Source organism: Ambystoma mexicanum, chromosome 2q (assembly GCF_040938575.1).
Source record: "Ambystoma mexicanum isolate Mex_15411 chromosome 2q, UKY_AmexF1_1, whole genome shotgun sequence".
Classification (NCBI taxonomy): Eukaryota; Metazoa; Chordata; class Amphibia; order Caudata; family Ambystomatidae; genus Ambystoma; species Ambystoma mexicanum.
This window is the reverse complement of record NC_090924.1, coordinates 694,373,401-694,395,900: the sequence shown is the minus strand read 5'-3', so window position 1 is coordinate 694,395,900 and position 22,500 is coordinate 694,373,401. Positions and strand designations below refer to the sequence as shown.

General features: G+C 50.9%; 8 non-coding genes across 8 annotated transcripts in view; all 8 read right to left on the bottom strand.

Annotated features, from left to right (window-relative positions):
- TRNAV-AAC (transfer RNA valine (anticodon AAC)) overlaps positions 1–57 on the bottom strand; it is a 73-nt gene extending 16 nt beyond the window's left edge. The window contains exon 1 of the tRNA in view: positions 1–57. This exon is cut by the window's left edge and continues 16 nt beyond it. This is a non-coding gene — a tRNA (tRNA-Val).
- A 1,729-nt stretch (positions 58–1,786) lies between these two features.
- Positions 1,787–1,859, bottom strand: TRNAV-AAC (transfer RNA valine (anticodon AAC)). The gene has a single exon. It is a non-coding gene; the product is annotated as a tRNA-Val (tRNA).
- A 1,340-nt stretch (positions 1,860–3,199) lies between these two features.
- Positions 3,200–3,311, bottom strand: TRNAL-CAA (transfer RNA leucine (anticodon CAA)). Its single transcript has 2 exons — positions 3,274–3,311; positions 3,200–3,245 (listed from the first exon to the last, which is right to left on the bottom strand). It is a non-coding gene; the product is annotated as a tRNA-Leu (tRNA).
- Positions 3,312–11,977: 8,666 nt separating this feature from the next.
- Positions 11,978–12,089, bottom strand: TRNAL-CAA (transfer RNA leucine (anticodon CAA)). Its single transcript has 2 exons — positions 12,052–12,089; positions 11,978–12,023 (listed from the first exon to the last, which is right to left on the bottom strand). It is a non-coding gene; the product is annotated as a tRNA-Leu (tRNA).
- Positions 12,090–12,377: 288 nt separating this feature from the next.
- On the bottom strand, positions 12,378–12,450 carry TRNAV-AAC (transfer RNA valine (anticodon AAC)). Its single transcript has one exon. It is a non-coding gene; the product is annotated as a tRNA-Val (tRNA).
- A 449-nt stretch (positions 12,451–12,899) lies between these two features.
- On the bottom strand, positions 12,900–12,971 carry TRNAP-AGG (transfer RNA proline (anticodon AGG)). The gene has a single exon. It is a non-coding gene; the product is annotated as a tRNA-Pro (tRNA).
- Positions 12,972–13,791: 820 nt separating this feature from the next.
- Positions 13,792–13,903, bottom strand: TRNAL-CAA (transfer RNA leucine (anticodon CAA)). Its single transcript has 2 exons — positions 13,866–13,903; positions 13,792–13,837 (listed from the first exon to the last, which is right to left on the bottom strand). It is a non-coding gene; the product is annotated as a tRNA-Leu (tRNA).
- Positions 13,904–14,191: 288 nt separating this feature from the next.
- Positions 14,192–14,264, bottom strand: TRNAV-AAC (transfer RNA valine (anticodon AAC)). The gene has a single exon. It is a non-coding gene; the product is annotated as a tRNA-Val (tRNA).
- Between the last annotated feature and the right edge of the window lie 8,236 nt (positions 14,265–22,500).

Here is a 22,500-nt window from a genome sequence, read left to right as displayed (position 1 = left end):
CGAACCGGGGACCTTTCGCGTGTTAGGCGAATGTGATAACCACTACACTACAGAAACAGCTCTGGTAGGCTGCGCTCTAGTGTGCTGGGACAGCTTTCAGTTGAAAGGCTTTGTGGCACTGATGTCTCATGGGGCCCGCTGGTACCTGCCAGGTGGCACACACCAACGTGAAAGTTTGGCGCAAGCCTGCGCCGGACCTACATGGCAGCACTCACAGCACCTCACACACAGGCTGCAGACACACAAAAGACCAAGCTGGATGCAACAGTGGCGCGAGCCATGGCAGTCCCCACCCAGAAGGCATGTCCAAACCGTTATACATCAGCTCACCGCCAACGCATCATTACAAAGGAGGGGGAATTTCCAACACTGCCTCTTGGGCCATGGGCTTAAAAGCAGCCAACCATTGGCGACGGGCATCGAACCAGATACGTTCACGCACAAACTATTTTTGGGGGGGAATTGGGGACTCTGTGTTTTTTGTTTTCGGCGCTCCAAAAAAAAGGGCTCGTCCGGGATTTGAACCCGGTACCTCTCGCACCCTAAGCGAGAATCATACCCCTAGACCAACGAGCCACCGCATGCAGAGAGCAGTGAGGGGGAGGAGGGTGGTCTGCTTACCTCACTTGGCGCCATGCCCCAGTCTCTCCACGGCCTGACCCCTGCGTGTCACGTGGCCTGCCCCTGGCGCAAGCGCAGAGGACTGAGCTGCCTCTCAAGCAGAGAAACAAGAAGAAGAGCGGCAGCCTTCGCTGGCCAAAGGCCATCTGCTGCCGCTCGATCGGGCTCGATCAGGCGAGATATATGTGGCCGACCGGCCTAGAGCGCAAACCTGTGCTGCTCAGGGTGGGCAGCTTCCCAGCAGGAGGATGTGTCTTGAAAGCCGACAGAGGCAAGAAGGCGCACTCCCTCAGCCCGCTCCAACCTCTGGATTCCTGCGAATTTCAGAAGAGAACTCTGGGGCAGCATGGCTTCTGTCATCTCCCAACAGCCTCTCTGTTCTTGCTATGTAAATACCTTTACATCCCCCGAACTGAGCATGTCTGTTTTTTTATTTTTATTTTGCTGAGGTGTGGTGCCTTCAACGACCGACAGGTGGCAGGAGAGCACTTTCTCCAACTGTGAAGGGGACTTTTTTCACTTCCTGAGTAGACTGGGCTCAGTGACATATGCCACCAAGCCAGCCACTAGAAAATGCAGGTTTTGCAGCCGTGGGCCAGTGGGGGTTTAAGGGCAGGTGTGCCTCCGGCGTCTCTGGCAGACAGCTCCAGTTGCAAGGCAGCAGAAGAGAACAGGGAGGCTTGCCGGGCGCTGCATTCGGGGGCCCCCACGAGGTTTTCCGCAAGCCTTACACTCTGAAATGTGCTCAAAAAAATGAGCCCGGCTTGTCAGGAGTGGGATTTGAACCCCCGCCTCCAATCGGAGACCAGAACACCCAGATGCAGGGAAGAGCTGCGTCTCTTGAGTCTGGCGCCTTAGACCACTCGGCCACCCTGACAGCTATGGGCAGGATTGGGAAAGATTCTTCAGTACCCAATGTCGCCACGTGCCAGCGCCGGTTTTCATGCCCCGATCTCTGCATCAAAAGTACCCAAACACTCACTTAAGGAGCCAGGGATGGCAGGAAACGCCCACTGATGGAGCCAGTGGACAGTTTGCAGGGTGCAAATAAGGGCTGGCCTCAGATCACTCATGGCATAGTGCCGGCCTGTCCATACCTGTCGAAACCTGCATGCGGTCAAATGTGTCCGATTGACATTGTGGAAATAAAAAGAAACCAGCACCATGTTTCTGCCCGGTCTCGAACCGGGGACCTTTCGCGTGTTAGGCGAATGTGATAACCACTACACTACAGAAACAGCTCTGGTATGCTGCGCTCTAGTGTGCTGGGACAGCTTTCAGTTGAAAGGCTTTGTGGCACTGATGTCTCATGGGGCCCGCTGGTACCTGCCAGGTGGCACACACCAACGTGAAAGTTTGGCGCAAGCCTGCGCCGGACCTACATGGCAGCACTCACAGCACCTCACACACAGGCTGCAGACACATACAAAAGACCAAGCTGGATGCAACAGTGGCGCGAGCCATGGCAGTCCCCACCCAGAAGGCATGTCCAAACCGTTATACATCAGCTCGCCGCCAGCGCATCATTACAAAGGAGGGGGAATTTCCAACACTGCCTCTTGGGCCATGGGCTTAAAAGCAGCCAACCATTGGCGACGGGCATCGAACCAGATACGGTCACGCACAAACTATTTTTGGGGGGGAATTGGGGACTCTGTGTTTTTTGTTTTCGGCGCTCCAAAAAAAAGGGCTTGTCCGGGATTTGAACCCGGGGCCTCTCGCACCCTAAGCGAGAATCATACCCCTAGACCAACGAGCCACCACATGCAGAGAACAGTGAGGGGGATGGGGGTGGTCTGCTTACCTCACTTGGCGCCATGCCCCAGTCGCTCCACGGCCTGACCCCTGCGTGTCACGTGGCCTGCCCCTGGCGCAAGCGCAGAGGACTGAGCTGCCTCTCAAGCAGAGAAACAAGAAGAAGAGCGGCAGCCTTCGCTGGCCAAAGGCCATCTGCTGCCGCTCGATCGGGCTCGATCGGGCTCGATCAGGCGAGATATATGTGGCCGACCGGCCTAGAGCGCAAACCTGTGCTGCTCAGGGTGGGCAGCTTCCCAGCAGGAGGATGTGTCTTGAAAGCCGACAGAGGCAAGAAGGCGCACTCCCTCAGCCCGCTCCAACCTCTGGATTCCTGCGAATTTCAGAAGAGAACTCTGGGGCAGCATGGCTTCTGTCATCTCCCAACAGCCTCTCTGTTCTTGCTATGTAAATACCTGACATCCCCCGAACTGAGCATGTCTGTTTTTTTATTTTTATTTTGCTGAGGTGTGGTGCCTTCAACGACCGACAGGTGGCAGGAGAGCACTTTCTCCAACTGTGAAGGGGACTTTTTTCACTTCCTGAGTAGACTGGGCTCAGTGACATATGCCACCAAGCCAGCCACTAGAAAATGCAGGTTTTGCAGCCGTGGGCCAGTGGGGGTTTAAGGGCAGGTGTGCCTCCGGCGTCTCTGGCAGACAGCTCCAGTTGCAAGGCAGCAGAAGAGAACAGGGAGGCTTGCCGGGCGCTGCATTCGGGGGCCCCCACGAGGTTTTCCGCAAGCCTTACACTCTGAAATGTGCTCAAAAAAATGAGCCCGGCTTGTCAGGAGTGGGATTTGAACCCACGCCTCCAATCGGAGACCAGAACACCCAGATGCAGGGAAGAGCTGCGCCTCTTGAGTCTGGCGCCTTAGACCACTCGGCCACCCTGACAGCTATGGGCAGGATTGGGAAAGATTCTTCAGTACCCAATGTCGGCAGGTGCCAGCGCCGGTTTTCATGCCCCGATCTCTGCATCAAAAGTACCCAAACACTCACTTAAGGACCCAGGGATAGCAGGAAACGCCCACTGATGGAGCCAGTGGACAGTTTGCAGGGTGCAAATAAGGTCTGGCCTCAGATCACTCATGGCGTAGTGCCGGCCTGTCCATACCTGTCGAAACCTGCATGCGGTCAAATGTGTCCGATTGACATTGTGGAAATAAAAAGAAACCAGCACCATGTTTCTGCCCGGTCTCGAACCGGGGACCTTTCGCGTGTTAGGCGAATGTGACAACCACTACACTACAGAAACAGCTCTGGTAGGCTGCGCTCTAGTGTGCTGGGACAGCTTTCAGTTGAAAGGCTTTGTGGCACTGATGTCTCATGGGGCCCGCTGGTACCTGCCAGGTGGCACACACCAACGTGAAAGTTTGGCGCAAGCCTGCGCCGGACCTACATGGCAGCACTCACAGCACCTCACACACAGGCTGCAGACACATACAAAACACCAAGCTGGATGCAACAGTGGCGCGAGCCATGGCAGTCCCCACCCAGAAGGCATGTCCAAACCTTTATACATCAGCTCGCCGCCAGCGCATCATTACAAAGGAGGGGGAATTTCCAACACTGCCTCTTGGGCCATGGGCTTAAAAGCAGCCAACCATTGGCGACGGGCATCGAACCAGATACGGTCACGCACAAACTATTTTTGGGGGGGAATTGGGGACTCTGTGTTTTTTGTTTTCGGCGCTCCAAAAAAAAGGGCTCGTCCGGGATTTGAACCTGGGACCTCTCGCACCCTAAGCGAGAATCATACCCCTAGACCAACGAGCCACCGCATGCAGAGAGCAGTGAGGGGGAGGGGGGCGGTCTGCTTACCTCACTTGGCGCCATGCCCCAGTCTCTCCACGGCCTGACCCCTGCGTGTCACGTGGCCTGCCCCTGGCGCAAGCGCAGAGGACTGAGCTGCCTCTCAAGCAGAGAAACAAGAAGAAGAGCGGCAGCCTTCGCTGGCCAAAGGCCATCTGCTGCCGCTCGATCGGGCTCGATCAGGCGAGATATATGTGGCCGACCGGCCTAGAGCGCAAACCTGTGCTGCTCAGGGTGGGCAGCTTCCCAGCAGGAGGATGTGTCTTGAAAGCCGACAGAGGCAAGAAGGCGCACTCCCTCAGCCCGCTCCAACCTCTGGATTCCTGCGAATTTCAGAAGAGAACTCTGGGGCAGCATGGATTCTGTCATCTCCCAACAGCCTCTCTGTTCTTGCTATGTAAATACCTTTACATCCCCCGAACTCAGCATGTCTGTTTTTTTATTTTTATTTTGCTGAGGTGTGGTGCCTTCAACGACCGACAGGTGGCAGGAGAGCACTTTCTCCAACTGTGAAGGGGACTTTTTTCACTTCCTGAGTAGACTGGGCTCAGTGACATATGCCACCAAGCCAGCCACTAGAAAATGCAGGTTTTGCAGCCGTGGGCCAGTGTTAGGCAGAAACCTGTGCAGTTCCCTTGGGGAACACTGCAAAAGATTTAAGACTACAGGTATAGCAGTAAACCCACTTGGTAGCAGTCCGCACCACCCAGATTTACCTGGTAGCTGTGGCTGAGCAGTCAGACTTCCCTCAAGAAGAGTTAGGCAGTATGCAAAGTATACACAATATGTACTCAGGCACAATAGCACAAGCAAACACTGACCAGAGCTTGGTTTCAAAAGTATATAGTTATTTAATTTTTTTGAACACACAAATTGAAAACACTCTAGCAAAATATAATAAAACACTCCAAACACAGTTATATGGAAAGCAGTCCCAATCCTTATTCCTATCTAGACAACTCTAGGTTAACACCACATAATTAAAACAGAGGTGAGCGCTTAACGTTAGATGACACTCTAGTAGGTTAAAGAAGGGAGGGAAAAAGAGCGGAATTAGGATAACCACACCACTCTAAGGTCAAGAACGCTTTTGGTAAGCTCAACGAAGCACAAAGTCACAGGTGAGCAAAAGTCACTAAGCAGGGCCCACTTTTAGAGCAGACAGAGCGAAAATGTGCCCAAGATCACACAGTTGGTAGGGATTCAGAGTCTTGCAAAAGAGTTCGGAAAAGAGTTAGAGAGGCTCAGAAAGTTTAGCCAAAGTGTCCCAGGCAATCCCAGGATCGAAAGCCGAGGGCTAAAACTACCTCGTACAGTCGGTGGCAAGGGAAGCCAGGCGGAACACGGTACCTTAACGGGAAGGATCCTCCAGCGGGGGCAGTTGTTCCAGGCAGTGGCAGCAAGGCTCGACGTCGGTCAGGGGAGAAGAAGATCTCGCTGAAGAGCAGAAGAAAAAGGTTGTTGCACTGCCCGGGAAGAAACCAGCCGCGGAGTCCTCCGGTTAAAGGGTTGTACCGACTTTCGCGGTTGGGGTAAAAGTGGTGGGGTTCCGGTTGCCGGGGTGCTTGGCACTGGCAAGGCGGCCACGGGATACCTCGAAGAACGGAAAGAAGGTGAAAACTGGTTGTCCCCACCAGTCAAGGGAAGGAGCCACTCCGTTAAGAGTTCTCCTCGGTCGTCGGGAAAAGTGGTTGAGATGGTTCAGCAGGGCTCCACCGGTGGTGTCGTCGTAGCAGATCAGCTCAGCTCGTCCCTCGTTGGATTCTTAGGTCCTGTGGCGACTTCTGAAGTTCCAGTCCCCAAAGCCCTGCTTTTATGCAGCAAACCCCCATTCACCCAGCCTAGCTGTCACTCAAACATGCTAAGTGGTGAGCCGGCCGGCTCACCACTTGGGCCAATCAGGACGGAGTGCGACTTGAGTTACCTAGGTAACTCAGTCCAGGGTGCCTAAATCCCCCTCCACCCCTCCTAAGTACCCCAGACAGAGTGGCACCACTTTGGAGGGCTTCTGTGGAGAAGCCCGCCAAAAGTGGGACAAAGGGCTCCACTTTGGGTCAGAGTTACAGAGGCGAACGCCAACGCCATTTTAGTATCAAGTTTTGGCAAAAAATCCCAACCGGAGTTATAATAATAAATATATAAACCGGCGGTATGTTTAAGGCTACCGTAAATAAATAATTAAATGTGTTAGCCTAAAACAATGGGAAATCCCATAGGAAAATATTCGCGGTCGAATATAAAAAGTAGTTTCCACTGCCACCAGCCAAAACTCGATCAGGGGGGACGGAGACGTGCCCCCGCGACTAACAGACCCTGGGGCAATCGAATTGCCCCAGCCAGTACGTCCACAATATGATGGTTTGTACTGGTTCTGTTCAGGATTTAAGACTAGTAAAGTCTTTGGTGACTTTACATGCCCTGGGAGACAGTAGTCAGTCCCAGGGTATGGAGTCTATGTTGGGGAGTCCCTAGGACACCCCTGGGTTACGGCACAGAGGGTGCTGTGTAACCCACATCCAAAAAATACATGAGGCCCTATGGAGTAAAAGACCCCATAGCCCATTCAACACAAGGTTTAACCAAGAAAACACACTTCAACATGCCCAAGAGTGAGGGTAAAAGAGTCTCACTCTTGGCAGGAGAAAAAAAATAAACCCCAGAAATCCAGCAAAGCTGCTGGGGGACTCACTAGGTAGGGAAATTCAGCCTAAACAGAGAATTCTCCCTAACACTCGCCCCCCCCAGACTAAGGGACAGGAGGATTTAATCCACTCCTGGATGAACCTCATACCTCTAGTCGATGATATACATCCTAGAGAGTCCATCAGCATTTTGATGGTGACACCTTGACCTATGTTCAATGGAGAACTCAAAGGTTTTCTTTTGCAAGCTAACGGACCTACAGACCCTTTGAGGAACATCAGTCTTTTTGTTATAGGGGGTCTGGTTGACCAGTCCCTCAGAAGTTGGTACAACTTCTGAACCTATGTTAGGCTTTTTCAAGGGGTCCTTATAAAGGATTCCCTTAGATCTAGAGGGGCCTCCAAGGTTCCTCACCACCTCTCTTGTGGGAGCAGGTTGGGTCTTAGGCCTCTTGGTTGGAGGGGTTGGGGTTAGGCAATGTACCTGCTTCCCCTTCCTCTTAGATCTACCCTTACCTATTTTAGGAGTTTCCCCCCTAATATTAGGATTTGAGTTGGGGTCTTCAGTAGAAGGTCCAACAGTCTGAAGGTTTTTGGCCTTAGACTTTTCTTTTCTGGTTTTCCACCAGCACTGAGAATTACCAGTTCTCTCAGGTCCAGATAGGGGCCTAGTTGGTCTATCCACCTCTTCCTCAGAAGCAGGGGGAGTCAGAGACTCTGAGACTAGGGGAACAATGATGGAGCTTGGTTGGGGCTCCCATGTTCCTAGCATACTATCCTGAAAGGTGCCTGGGTCAGAGGTCAACTTACTAAACCCAAGGCTTGTAGTGGGGTTCTCAGTAGAGGGTCCCACAGGCTTAGAAGGGTCCTTCAAGGTAGCCTTTCTAGCCAATTTGGTTAAGTTCTGCTTCTCCATACTGGGAGGCCTGGGGGTATGTGACACTACTCCTAGAGTTCTTAGGTCATTCCCCAACAGGACCTTCCCAGGTACCTCAGTCTGAACACTGACAGGGATCCTCACTGTCATGTTGTTACACCGAATGAGGGCTGGTAGAATAGGAACCATTTGGACAGGGCCTCCAGACATCTTAGTGGGACCTTTGGGTGCTTTGGCCACATCCTCAGGTTGAAAGAAGCTTTCATCCACTACTGTTCTGCTGGCCCCAGTGTCTCTCCTGGCAGGAGTATCCTGGCCATTGACAAGAACACTGTCCACATAATACACCTTAGAGTTAACAGGTAGGGAGTTATACACAACCCTATTCTGGGGACTAACCAGACCCCTAGGCTCTAAGTTTACAGTTGCTTGAAGACCCAAGGGTTCTTCAGCAAAGAGTTCAAAGTGGGCACTAGCTATCTGTACTTCATCCTCAGGAGTGAAGGCTAAGGAGACTGTGCTGATCCCTGCAGGTTTACCCTTGCACTTGGGATCTCCTTTGATATGGTCAGTACCCTGACAGACATAGCATTGTCCAAATGCTCTCTAGAAGGGTGGCTTGTTCTGACCTCCTTCTGGCTTGTGGCCAGAAGGTACAGTAGCCTGACTAGGTTTCCCATGTGGCTTACCCTGGTTATTTTGTGGTTTGGGGCCCTCTTTGGGATAGGAATTATTAGAATTCTCTTTGGAGTCTGTTTTTGGCTGTTTCTCCCCATCCTTCTTCTGAGTTACCCCAGAATCCTTGTGAGTGGCCCTGTTGGCAACCCACAAGTCAGCAGCCCTAGCCAGTTTCCGGGAATCTAATTCCTTGGAATCAGCCAAGTGTTGTCTGAGCTCAGGAGAGCAGGCATCATAAGTAGTCTCCAACATAAACAAATTCTTCATACCTTCATAAGTGTTCACCTTGTAACCCTTAATCCATCCCTCTAAGTTTTTCAACCCTTCACTCACCCAGGTAGCCCAAGGGGTACCATCATGCTTTTTGAGGCTCCTAAACCTCTTAAGATACTGGGAAGGGGTCTTCCCAAACCTAGCTATCAAAGCTAGTTTCACACATTCATACTCTTTCCTATCCTCCTCCCCCATCTCCATTACCACATCAGTTGCAACAGGGGGAAGCCTAGAGAACAACCAGGTGAGTAAGTCATTTCCTGTGATGTTCTGGAGCCCATGATTATATTCAAACAGAGACAACCAATCCAACACATCCAACTTAGGCTCATACATACCAACCAATTCTTTAGGCATCCGGGGTCTTTTAGGACTGGAACTTCTAGATGAGCCAGAGAGAGAAGCATTTTCAACAGATAATTTCTTCATTTCTAAGTCATACTTGAGCTCCATTTCCCTTAGCCTTAGTTCTTTGTCAGTTTGAGCATTAAGTTTCTTATACTCCAATTCTAGTTTCATTTTCTCCAGTTCAAAGTACTGAGGACTAAATGTGGGACCTGGTAAAGGTCCAGTAGGTACAGCAGGTAGAGCAGGCAGAGGCCTAGGGGGGACAGTCACAACAGCCTCACCCTCCTCTTCTGACTCTTCCTCAGAATCATCAACATTTTGCTCCATGTTAATTTCAATACTGTCATCTACAGTTGCTGGAGTGGTAGGTTCCTCTGAACCATCACCCAGACTTTGGTTAGCTAACAATCTTTCAATCAGCTCAATTTTCTTACACTTAGTCAGGAAATCCTTATGTTTACAGAGCACTCTTAAACAATCAGCAGTTTTGGCTGCAAGGGACTCTTGACTATAGCTTTCTATAACTGACATGTTAGAGGATTACTTTTACAGTGCTAAGCTTTGTGGTTAGTTGCACTAAGGTATCTAGAGCACAATAAAATGTATACTCAATACAAATCCCACCGCTGTACACCAGTGTTAGGCAGAAACCTGTGCAGTTCCCTTGGGGAACACTGCAAAAGATTTAAGACTACAGGTATAGCAGTAAACCCACTTGGTAGCAGTCCGCACCACCCAGATTTACCTGGTAGCTGTGGCTGAGCAGTCAGACTTCCCTCAAGAAGAGTTAGGCAGTATGCAAAGTATACACAATATGTACTCAGGCACAATAGCACAAGCAAACACTGACCAGAGCTTGGTTTCAAAAGTATATAGTTATTTAATTTTTTTGAACACACAAATTGAAAAACCTCTAGCAAAATATAATAAAACACTCCAAACACAGTTATATGGAAAGCAGTCCCAATCCTTATTCCTATCTAGACAACTCTAGGTTAACACCACATAATTAAAACAGAGGTGAGCGCTTAACGTTAGATGACACTCTAGTAGGTTAAAGAAGGGAGGGAAAAAGAGCGGAATTAGGATAACCACACCACTCTAAGGTCAAGAACGCTTTTGGTAAGCTCAACGAAGCACAAAGTCACAGGTGAGCAAAAGTCACTAAGCAGGGCCCACTTTTAGAGCAGACAGAGCGAAAACGTGCCCAAGATCACACAGTTGGTAGGGATTCAGAGACTTGCAAAAGAGTTCGGAAAAGAGTTAGAGAGGCTCAGAAAGTTTAGCCAAAGTGTCCCAGGCAATCCCAGGATCGAAAGCCGAGGGCTAAAACTACCTCGTACAGTCGGTGGCAAGGGAAGCCAGGCGGAACACGGTACCTTAACGGGAAGGATCCTCCAGCGGGGGCAGTTGTTCCAGGCAGTGGCAGCAAGGCTCGACGTCGGTCAGGGGAGAAGAAGATCTCGCTGAAGAGCAGAAGAAGAAGGTTGTTGCACTGCCCGGGAAGAAACCAGCCGCGGAGTCCTCCGGTTAAAGGGTTGTACCGACTTTCGCGGTTGGGGTAAAAGTGGTGGGGTTCCGGTTGCCGGGGTGCTTGGCACTGGCAAGGCGGCCACGGGATACCTCGAAGAACGGAAAGAAGGTGAAAACTGGTTGTCCCCACCAGTCAAGGGAAGGAGCCACTCCGTTAAGAGTTCTCCTCGGTCGTCGGGAAAAGTGGTGAGATGGTTCAGCAGGGCTCCACCGGCGGTGTCGTCGTAGCAGATCAGCTCAGCTCGTCCCTCGTTGGATTCTTAGGTCCTGTGGCGACTTCTGAAGTTCCAGTCCCCAAAGCCCTGCTTTTATGCAGCAAACCCCCATTCACCCAGCCTAGCTGTCACTCAAACATGCTAAGTGGTGAGCCGGCCGGCTCACCACTTGGGCCAATCAGGACGGAGTGCGACTTGAGTTACCTAGGTAACTCAGTCCAGGGTGCCTAAATCCCCCTCCACCCCTCCTAAGTACCCCAGACAGAGTGGCACCACTTTGGAGGGCTTCTGTGGAGAAGCCCGCCAAAAGTGGGACAAAGGGCTCCACTTTGGGTCAGAGTTACAGAGGCGAACGCCAACGCCATTTTAGTATCAAGTTTTGGCAAAAAATCCCAACCGGAGTTATAATAATAAATATATAAACCGGCGGTATGTTTAAGGCTACCGTAAATAAATAATTAAATGTGTTAGCCTAAAACAATGGGAAATCCCATAGGAAAATATTCGCGGTCGAATATAAAAAGTAGTTTCCACTGCCACCAGCCAAAACTCGATCAGGGGGGACGGAGACGTGCCCCCGCGACTAACAGACCCTGGGGCAATCGAATTGCCCCAGCCAGTACGTCCACAATATGATGGTTTGTACTGGTTCTGTTCAGGATTTAAGACTAGTAAAGTCTTTGGTGACTTTACATGCCCTGGGAGACAGTAGTCAGTCCCAGGGTATGGAGTCTATGTTGGGGAGTCCCTAGGACACCCCTGGGTTACGGCACAGAGGGTGCTGTGTAACCCACATCCAAAAAATACATGAGGCCCTATGGAGTAAAAGACCCCATAGCCCATTCAACACAAGGTTTAACCAAGAAAACACACTTCAACATGCCCAAGAGTGAGGGTAAAAGAGTCTCACTCTTGGCAGGAGAAAAAAAATAAACCCCAGAAATCCAGCAAAGCTGCTGGGGGACTCACTAGGTAGGGAAATTCAGCCTAAACAGAGAATTCTCCCTAACAGCCAGTGGGGGTTTAAGGGCAGGTGTGCCTCCGGCGTCTCTGGCAGACAGCTCCAGTTGCAAGGCAGCAGAAGAGAACAGGGAGGCTTGCCGGGCGCTGCATTCGGGGGCCCCCACGAGGTTTTCCGCAAGCCTTACACTCTGAAATGTGCTAAAAAAAATGAGCCTGGCTTGTCAGGAGTGGGATTTGAACCCACGCCTCCAATCGGAGACCAGAACACCCAGATGCAGGGAAGAGCTGCGCCTCTTGAGTCTGGCGCCTTAGACCACTCGGCCACCCTGACAGCTATGGGCAGGATTGGGAAAGATTCTTCAGTACCCAATGTCGCCAGGTGCCAGCGCCGGTTTTCATGCCCCGATCTCTGCATCAAAAGTACCCAAACACTCACTTAAGGACCCAGGGATGGCAGGAAACGCCCACTGATGGAGCCAGTGGACAGTTTGCAGGGTGCAAATAAGGGCTGGCCTCAGATCACTCATGGCGTAGTGCCGGCTTGTCCATACCTGTCGAAACCTGCATGCGGTCAAATGTGTCCGATTGACATTGTGGAAATAAAAAGAAACCAGCACCATGTTTCTGCCCGGTCTCGAACCGGGGACCTTTCGCGTGTTAGGCGAATGTGATAACCACTACACTACAGAAACAGCTCTGGTAGGCTGCGCTCTAGTGTGCTGGGACAGCTTTCAGTTGAAAGGCTTTGTGGCACTGATGTCTCATGGGGCCCGCTGGTACCTGCCAGGTGGCACACACCAACGTGAAAGTTTGGCGCAAGCCTGCGCCGGACCTACATGGCAGCACTCACAGCACCTCACACACAGGCTGCAGACACATACAAAAGACCAAGCTGGATGCAACAGTGGCGCGAGCCATGGCAGTCCATACCCAGAAGGCATGTCCAAACCTTTATACATCAGCTCGCCGCCAGCGCATCATTACAAAGGAGGGGGAATTTCCAACACTGCCTCTTGGGCCATGGGCTTAAAAGAAGCCAACCATTGGCGACGGGCATCGAACCAGATACGGTCACACACAAACTATTTTTGGGGGGGAATTGGGGACTCTGTGTTTTTTGTTTTCGGCGCTCCAAAAAAAAGGGCTCGTCCGGGATTTGAACCCGGGACCTCTCGCACCCTAAGCGAGAATCATACCCCTAGACCAACGAGCCACCGCATGCAGAGAACAGTGAGGGGGAGGGGGGTGGTCTGCTTACCTCACTTGGCGCCATGCCCCAGTCGCTCCACGGCCTGACCCCTGCGTGTCACGTGGCCTGCCCCTGGCGCAAGCGCAGAGGACTGAGCTGCCTCTCAAGCAGAGAAACAAGAAGAAGAGCGGCAGCCTTCGCTGGCCAAAGGCCATCTGCTGCCGCTCGATCGGGCTCGATCAGGCTCGATCAGGCGAGATATATGTGGCCGACCGGCCTAGAGCGCAAACCTGTGCTGCTCAGGGTGGGCAGCTTCCCAGCAGGAGGATGTGTCTTGAAAGCCGACAGAGGCAAGAAGGCGCACTCCCTCAGCCCGCTCCAACCTCTGGATTCCTGCGAATTTCAGAAGAGAACTCTGGGGCAGCATGGCTTCTGTCATCTCCCAACAGCCCCTCTGTTCTTGCTATGTAAATACCTTTACACCCCCCGGACTGAGCATGTCTGTTTTTTTATTTTTATTTTGCTGAGGTGTGGTGCCTTCAACGACCGACAGGTGGCAGGAGAGCACTTTCTCCAACTGTGAAGGGGACTTTTTTCACTTCCTGAGTAGACTGGGCTCAGTGACATATGCCACCAAGCCAGCCACTAGAAAATGCAGGTTTTGCAGCCGTGGGCCAGTGGGGGTTTAAGGGCAGGTGTGCCTCCGGCGTCTCTGACAGACAGCTCCAGTTGCAAGGCAGCAGAAGAGAACAGGGAGGCTTGCCGGGCGCTGCATTCGGGGGCCCCCAAGAGGTTTTCCGCAAGCCTTACACTCTAAAATGTGCTCAAAAAAATGAGCCCGGCTTGTCAGGAGTGGGATTTGAACCCACGCCTCCAATCGGAGACCAGAACACCCAGATGCAGGGAAGAGCTGCGCCTCTTGAGTCTGGCGCCTTAGACCACTCGGCCACCCTGACAGCTATGGGCAGGATTGGGAAAGATTCTTCAGTACCCAATGTCGCCAGGTGCCAGCGCCGGTTTTCATGCCCCGATCTCTGCATCAAAAGTACCCAAACACTCACTTAAGGACCCAGGGATAGCAGGAAACGCCCACTGATGGAGCCAGTGGACAGTTTGCAGGGTGCAAATAAGGTCTGGCCTCAGATCACTCATGGCGTAGTGCCGGCCTGTCCATACCTGTCGAAACCTGCATGCGGTCAAATGTGTCCGATTGACATTGTGGAAATAAAAAGAAACCAGCACCATGTTTCTGCCCGGTCTCGAACCGGGGACCTTTCGCGTGTTAGGCGAATGTGATAACCACTACACTACAGAAACAGCTCTGGTAGGCTGCGCTCTAGTGTGCTGGGACAGCTTTCAGTTGAAAGGCTTTGTGGCACTGATGTCTCATGGGGCCCGCTGGTACCTGCCAGGTGGCACACACCAACGTGAAAGTTTGGCGCAAGCCTGCGCCGGACCTACATGGCAGCACTCACAGCACCTCACACACAGGCTGCAGACACATACAAAACACCAAGCTGGATGCAACAGTGGCGCGAGCCATGGCAGTCCCCACCCAGAAGGCATGTCCAAACCTTTATACATCAGCTCGCCGCCAGCGCATCATTACAAAGGAGGGGGAATTTCCAACACTGCCTCTTGGGCCATGGGCTTAAAAGCAGCCAACCATTGGCGACGGGCATCGAACCAGATACGGTCACGCACAAACTATTTTTGGGGGGGAATTGGGGACTCTGTGTTTTTTGTTTTCGGAGCTCCAAAAAAAAGGGCTCGTCCGGGATTCTCGCACCCTAAGCGAGAATCATACCCCTAGACCAACGAGCCACCGCATGCAGAGAGCAGTGAGGGGGAGGGGGGCGGTCTGCTTACCTCACTTGGCGCCATGCCCCAGTCTCTCCACGGCCTGACCCCTGCGTGTCACGTGGCCTGCCCCTGGGGTAAGCGCAGAGGACTGAGCTGCCTCTCAAGCAGAGAAACAAGAAGAAGAGCGGCAGCCTTCGCTGGCCAAAGGCCATCTGCTGCCACTCGATCGGGCTCGATCAGGCGAGATATATGTGGCCGACCGGCCTAGAGCGCAAACCTGTGCTGCTCAGGGTGGGCAGCTTCCCAGCAGGAGGATGTGTCTTGAAAGCCGACAGAGGCAAGAAGGCGCACTCCCTCAGCCCGCTCCAACCTCTGGATTCCTGCGAATTTCAGAAGAGAACTCTGGGGCAGCATGGATTCTGTCATCTCCCAACAGCCTCTCTGTTCTTGCTATGTAAATACCTTTACATCCCCCGAACTCAGCATGTCTGTTTTTTTATTTTTATTTTGCTGAGGTGTGGTGCCTTCAACGACCGACAGGTGGCAGGAGAGCACTTTCTCCAACTGTGAAGGGGACTTTTTTCACTTCCTGAGTAGACTGGGCTCAGTGACATATGCCACCAAGCCAGCCACTAGAAAATGCAGGTTTTGCAGCCGTGGGCCAGTGTTAGGCAGAAACCTGTGCAGTTCCCTTGGGCAACACTGCAAAAGATTTAAGACTACAGGTATAGCAGTAAACCCACTTGGTAGCAGTCCGCACCACCCAGATTTACCTGGTAGCTGTGGCTGAGCAGTCAGACTTCCCTCAAGAAGAGTTAGGCAGTATGCAAAGTATACACAATATGTACTCAGGCACAATAGCACAAGCAAACACTGACCAGAGCTTGGTTTCAAAAGTATATAGTTATTTAATTTTTTTGAACACACAAATTGAAAACACTCTAGCAAAATATAATAAAACACTCCAAACACAGTTATATGGAAAGCAGTCCCAATCCTTATTCCTATCTAGACAACTCTAGGTTAACACCACATAATTAAAACAGAGGTGAGCGCTTAACGTTAGATGACACTCTAGTAGGTTAAAGAAGGGAGGGAAAAAGAGCGGAATTAGGATAACCACACCACTCTAAGGTCAAGAACGCTTTTGGTAAGCTCAACGAAGCACAAAGTCACAGGTGAGCAAAAGTCACTAAGCAGGGCCCACTTTTAGAGCAGACAGAGCGAAAATGTGCCCAAGATCACACAGTTGGTAGGGATTCAGAGTCTTGCAAAAGAGTTCGGAAAAGAGTTAGAGAGGCTCAGAAAGTTTAGCCAAAGTGTCCCAGGCAATCCCAGGATCGAAAGCCGAGGGCTAAAACTACCTCGTACAGTCGGTGGCAAGGGAAGCCAGGCGGAACACGGTACCTTAACGGGAAGGATCCTCCAGCGGGGGCAGTTGTTCCAGGCAGTGGCAGCAAGGCTCGACGTCGGTCAGGGGAGAAGAAGATCTCGCTGAAGAGCAGAAGAAAAAGGTTGTTGCACTGCCCGGGAAGAAACCAGCCGCGGAGTCCTCCGGTTAAAGGGTTGTACCGACTTTCGCGGTTGGGGTAAAAGTGGTGGGGTTCCGGTTGCCGGGGTGCTTGGCACTGGCAAGGCGGCCACGGGATACCTCGAAGAACGGAAAGAAGGTGAAAACTGGTTGTCCCCACCAGTCAAGGGAAGGAGCCACTCCGTTAAGAGTTCTCCTCGGTCGTCGGGAAAAGTGGTTGAGATGGTTCAGCAGGGCTCCACCGGTGGTGTCGTCGTAGCAGATCAGCTCAGCTCGTCCCTCGTTGGATTCTTAGGTCCTGTGGCGACTTCTGAAGTTCCAGTCCCCAAAGCCCTGCTTTTATGCAGCAAACCCCCATTCACCCAGCCTAGCTGTCACTCAAACATGCTAAGTGGTGAGCCGGCCGGCTCACCACTTGGGCCAATCAGGACGGAGTGCGACTTGAGTTACCTAGGTAACTCAGTCCAGGGTGCCTAAATCCCCCTCCACCCCTCCTAAGTACCCCAGACAGAGTGGCACCACTTTGGAGGGCTTCTGTGGAGAAGCCCGCCAAAAGTGGGACAAAGGGCTCCACTTTGGGTCAGAGTTACAGAGGCGAACGCCAACGCCATTTTAGTATCAAGTTTTGGCAAAAAATCCCAACCGGAGTTATAATAATAAATATATAAACCGGCGGTATGTTTAAGGCTACCGTAAATAAATAATTAAATGTGTTAGCCTAAAACAATGGGAAATCCCATAGGAAAATATTCGCGGTCGAATATAAAAAGTAGTTTCCACTGCCACCAGCCAAAACTCGATCAGGGGGGACGGAGACGTGCCCCCGCGACTAACAGACCCTGGGGCAATCGAATTGCCCCAGCCAGTACGTCCACAATATGATGGTTTGTACTGGTTCTGTTCAGGATTTAAGACTAGTAAAGTCTTTGGTGACTTTACATGCCCTGGGAGACAGTAGTCAGTCCCAGGGTATGGAGTCTATGTTGGGGAGTCCCTAGGACACCCCTGGGTTACGGCACAGAGGGTGCTGTGTAACCCACATCCAAAAAATACATGAGGCCCTATGGAGTAAAAGACCCCATAGCCCATTCAACACAAGGTTTAACCAAGAAAACACACTTCAACATGCCCAAGAGTGAGGGTAAAAGAGTCTCACTCTTGGCAGGAGAAAAAAAATAAACCCCAGAAATCCAGCAAAGCTGCTGGGGGACTCACTAGGTAGGGAAATTCAGCCTAAACAGAGAATTCTCCCTAACACTCGCCCCCCCCAGACTAAGGGACAGGAGGATTTAATCCACTCCTGGATGAACCTCATACCTCTAGTCGATGATATACATCCTAGAGAGTCCATCAGCATTTTGATGGTGACACCTTGACCTATGTTCAATGGAGAACTCAAAGGTTTTCTTTTGCAAGCTAACGGACCTACAGACCCTTTGAGGAACATCAGTCTTTTTGTTATAGGGGGTCTGGTTGACCAGTCCCTCAGAAGTTGGTACAACTTCTGAACCTATGTTAGGCTTTTTCAAGGGGTCCTTATAAAGGATTCCCTTAGATCTAGAGGGGCCTCCAAGGTTCCTCACCACCTCTCTTGTGGGAGCAGGTTGGGTCTTAGGCCTCTTGGTTGGAGGGGTTGGGGTTAGGCAATGTACCTGCTTCCCCTTCCTCTTAGATCTACCCTTACCTATTTTAGGAGTTTCCCCCCTAATATTAGGATTTGAGTTGGGGTCTTCAGTAGAAGGTCCAACAGTCTGAAGGTTTTTGGCCTTAGACTTTTCTTTTCTGGTTTTCCACCAGCACTGAGAATTACCAGTTCTCTCAGGTCCAGATAGGGGCCTAGTTGGTCTATCCACCTCTTCCTCAGAAGCAGGGGGAGTCAGAGACTCTGAGACTAGGGGAACAATGATGGAGCTTGGTTGGGGCTCCCATGTTCCTAGCATACTATCCTGAAAGGTGCCTGGGTCAGAGGTCAACTTACTAAACCCAAGGCTTGTAGTGGGGTTCTCAGTAGAGGGTCCCACAGGCTTAGAAGGGTCCTTCAAGGTAGCCTTTCTAGCCAATTTGGTTAAGTTCTGCTTCTCCATACTGGGAGGCCTGGGGGTATGTGACACTACTCCTAGAGTTCTTAGGTCATTCCCCAACAGGACCTTCCCAGGTACCTCAGTCTGAACACTGACAGGGATCCTCACTGTCATGTTGTTACACCGAATGAGGGCTGGTAGAATAGGAACCATTTGGACAGGGCCTCCAGACATCTTAGTGGGACCTTTGGGTGCTTTGGCCACATCCTCAGGTTGAAAGAAGCTTTCATCCACTACTGTTCTGCTGGCCCCAGTGTCTCTCCTGGCAGGAGTATCCTGGCCATTGACAAGAACACTGTCCACATAATACACCTTAGAGTTAACAGGTAGGGAGTTATACACAACCCTATTCTGGGGACTAACCAGACCCCTAGGCTCTAAGTTTACAGTTGCTTGAAGACCCAAGGGTTCTTCAGCAAAGAGTTCAAAGTGGGCACTAGCTATCTGTACTTCATCCTCAGGAGTGAAGGCTAAGGAGACTGTGCTGATCCCTGCAGGTTTACCCTTGCACTTGGGATCTCCTTTGATATGGTCAGTACCCTGACAGACATAGCATTGTCCAAATGCTCTCTAGAAGGGTGGCTTGTTCTGACCTCCTTCTGGCTTGTGGCCAGAAGGTACAGTAGCCTGACTAGGTTTCCCATGTGGCTTACCCTGGTTATTTTGTGGTTTGGGGCCCTCTTTGGGATAGGAATTATTAGAATTCTCTTTGGAGTCTGTTTTTGGCTGTTTCTCCCCATCCTTCTTCTGAGTTACCCCAGAATCCTTGTGAGTGGCCCTGTTGGCAACCCACAAGTCAGCAGCCCTAGCCAGTTTCCGGGAATCTAATTCCTTGGAATCAGCCAAGTGTTGTCTGAGCTCAGGAGAGCAGGCATCATAAGTAGTCTCCAACATAAACAAATTCTTCATACCTTCATAAGTGTTCACCTTGTAACCCTTAATCCATCCCTCTAAGTTTTTCAACCCTTCACTCACCCAGGTAGCCCAAGGGGTACCATCATGCTTTTTGAGGCTCCTAAACCTCTTAAGATACTGGGAAGGGGTCTTCCCAAACCTAGCTATCAAAGCTAGTTTCACACATTCATACTCTTTCCTATCCTCCTCCCCCATCTCCATTACCACATCAGTTGCAACAGGGGGAAGCCTAGAGAACAACCAGGTGAGTAAGTCATTTCCTGTGATGTTCTGGAGCCCATGATTATATTCAAACAGAGACAACCAATCCAACACATCCAACTTAGGCTCATACATACCAACCAATTCTTTAGGCATCCGGGGTCTTTTAGGACTGGAACTTCTAGATGAGCCAGAGAGAGAAGCATTTTCAACAGATAATTTCTTCATTTCTAAGTCATACTTGAGCTCCATTTCCCTTAGCCTTAGTTCTTTGTCAGTTTGAGCATTAAGTTTCTTATACTCCAATTCTAGTTTCATTTTCTCCAGTTCAAAGTACTGAGGACTAAATGTGGGACCTGGTAAAGGTCCAGTAGGTACAGCAGGTAGAGCAGGCAGAGGCCTAGGGGGGACAGTCACAACAGCCTCACCCTCCTCTTCTGACTCTTCCTCAGAATCATCAACATTTTGCTCCATGTTAATTTCAATACTGTCATCTACAGTTGCTGGAGTGGTAGGTTCCTCTGAACCATCACCCAGACTTTGGTTAGCTAACAATCTTTCAATCAGCTCAATTTTCTTACACTTAGTCAGGAAATCCTTATGTTTACAGAGCACTCTTAAACAATCAGCAGTTTTGGCTGCAAGGGACTCTTGACTATAGCTTTCTATAACTGACATGTTAGAGGATTACTTTTACAGTGCTAAGCTTTGTGGTTAGTTGCACTAAGGTATCTAGAGCACAATAAAATGTATACTCAATACAAATCCCACCGCTGTACACCAGTGTTAGGCAGAAACCTGTGCAGTTCCCTTGGGGAACACTGCAAAAGATTTAAGACTACAGGTATAGCAGTAAACCCACTTGGTAGCAGTCCGCACCACCCAGATTTACCTGGTAGCTGTGGCTGAGCAGTCAGACTTCCCTCAAGAAGAGTTAGGCAGTATGCAAAGTATACACAATATGTACTCAGGCACAATAGCACAAGCAAACACTGACCAGAGCTTGGTTTCAAAAGTATATAGTTATTTAATTTTTTTGAACACACAAATTGAAAAACCTCTAGCAAAATATAATAAAACACTCCAAACACAGTTATATGGAAAGCAGTCCCAATCCTTATTCCTATCTAGACAACTCTAGGTTAACACCACATAATTAAAACAGAGGTGAGCGCTTAACGTTAGATGACACTCTAGTAGGTTAAAGAAGGGAGGGAAAAAGAGCGGAATTAGGATAACCACACCACTCTAAGGTCAAGAACGCTTTTGGTAAGCTCAACGAAGCACAAAGTCACAGGTGAGCAAAAGTCACTAAGCAGGGCCCACTTTTAGAGCAGACAGAGCGAAAACGTGCCCAAGATCACACAGTTGGTAGGGATTCAGAGACTTGCAAAAGAGTTCGGAAAAGAGTTAGAGAGGCTCAGAAAGTTTAGCCAAAGTGTCCCAGGCAATCCCAGGATCGAAAGCCGAGGGCTAAAACTACCTCGTACAGTCGGTGGCAAGGGAAGCCAGGCGGAACACGGTACCTTAACGGGAAGGATCCTCCAGCGGGGGCAGTTGTTCCAGGCAGTGGCAGCAAGGCTCGACGTCGGTCAGGGGAGAAGAAGATCTCGCTGAAGAGCAGAAGAAGAAGGTTGTTGCACTGCCCGGGAAGAAACCAGCCGCGGAGTCCTCCGGTTAAAGGGTTGTACCGACTTTCGCGGTTGGGGTAAAAGTGGTGGGGTTCCGGTTGCCGGGGTGCTTGGCACTGGCAAGGCGGCCACGGGATACCTCGAAGAACGGAAAGAAGGTGAAAACTGGTTGTCCCCACCAGTCAAGGGAAGGAGCCACTCCGTTAAGAGTTCTCCTCGGTCGTCGGGAAAAGTGGTGAGATGGTTCAGCAGGGCTCCACCGGCGGTGTCGTCGTAGCAGATCAGCTCAGCTCGTCCCTCGTTGGATTCTTAGGTCCTGTGGCGACTTCTGAAGTTCCAGTCCCCAAAGCCCTGCTTTTATGCAGCAAACCCCCATTCACCCAGCCTAGCTGTCACTCAAACATGCTAAGTGGTGAGCCGGCCGGCTCACCACTTGGGCCAATCAGGACGGAGTGCGACTTGAGTTACCTAGGTAACTCAGTCCAGGGTGCCTAAATCCCCCTCCACCCCTCCTAAGTACCCCAGACAGAGTGGCACCACTTTGGAGGGCTTCTGTGGAGAAGCCCGCCAAAAGTGGGACAAAGGGCTCCACTTTGGGTCAGAGTTACAGAGGCGAACGCCAACGCCATTTTAGTATCAAGTTTTGGCAAAAAATCCCAACCGGAGTTATAATAATAAATATATAAACCGGCGGTATGTTTAAGGCTACCGTAAATAAATAATTAAATGTGTTAGCCTAAAACAATGGGAAATCCCATAGGAAAATATTCGCGGTCGAATATAAAAAGTAGTTTCCACTGCCACCAGCCAAAACTCGATCAGGGGGGACGGAGACGTGCCCCCGCGACTAACAGACCCTGGGGCAATCGAATTGCCCCAGCCAGTACGTCCACAATATGATGGTTTGTACTGGTTCTGTTCAGGATTTAAGACTAGTAAAGTCTTTGGTGACTTTACATGCCCTGGGAGACAGTAGTCAGTCCCAGGGTATGGAGTCTATGTTGGGGAGTCCCTAGGACACCCCTGGGTTACGGCACAGAGGGTGCTGTGTAACCCACATCCAAAAAATACATGAGGCCCTATGGAGTAAAAGACCCCATAGCCCATTCAACACAAGGTTTAACCAAGAAAACACACTTCAACATGCCCAAGAGTGAGGGTAAAAGAGTCTCACTCTTGGCAGGAGAAAAAAAATAAACCCCAGAAATCCAGCAAAGCTGCTGGGGGACTCACTAGGTAGGGAAATTCAGCCTAAACAGAGAATTCTCCCTAACAGCCAGTGGGGGTTTAAGGGCAGGTGTGCCTCCGGCGTCTCTGGCAGACAGCTCCAGTTGCAAGGCAGCAGAAGAGAACAGGGAGGCTTGCCGGGCGCTGCATTCGGGGGCCCCCAC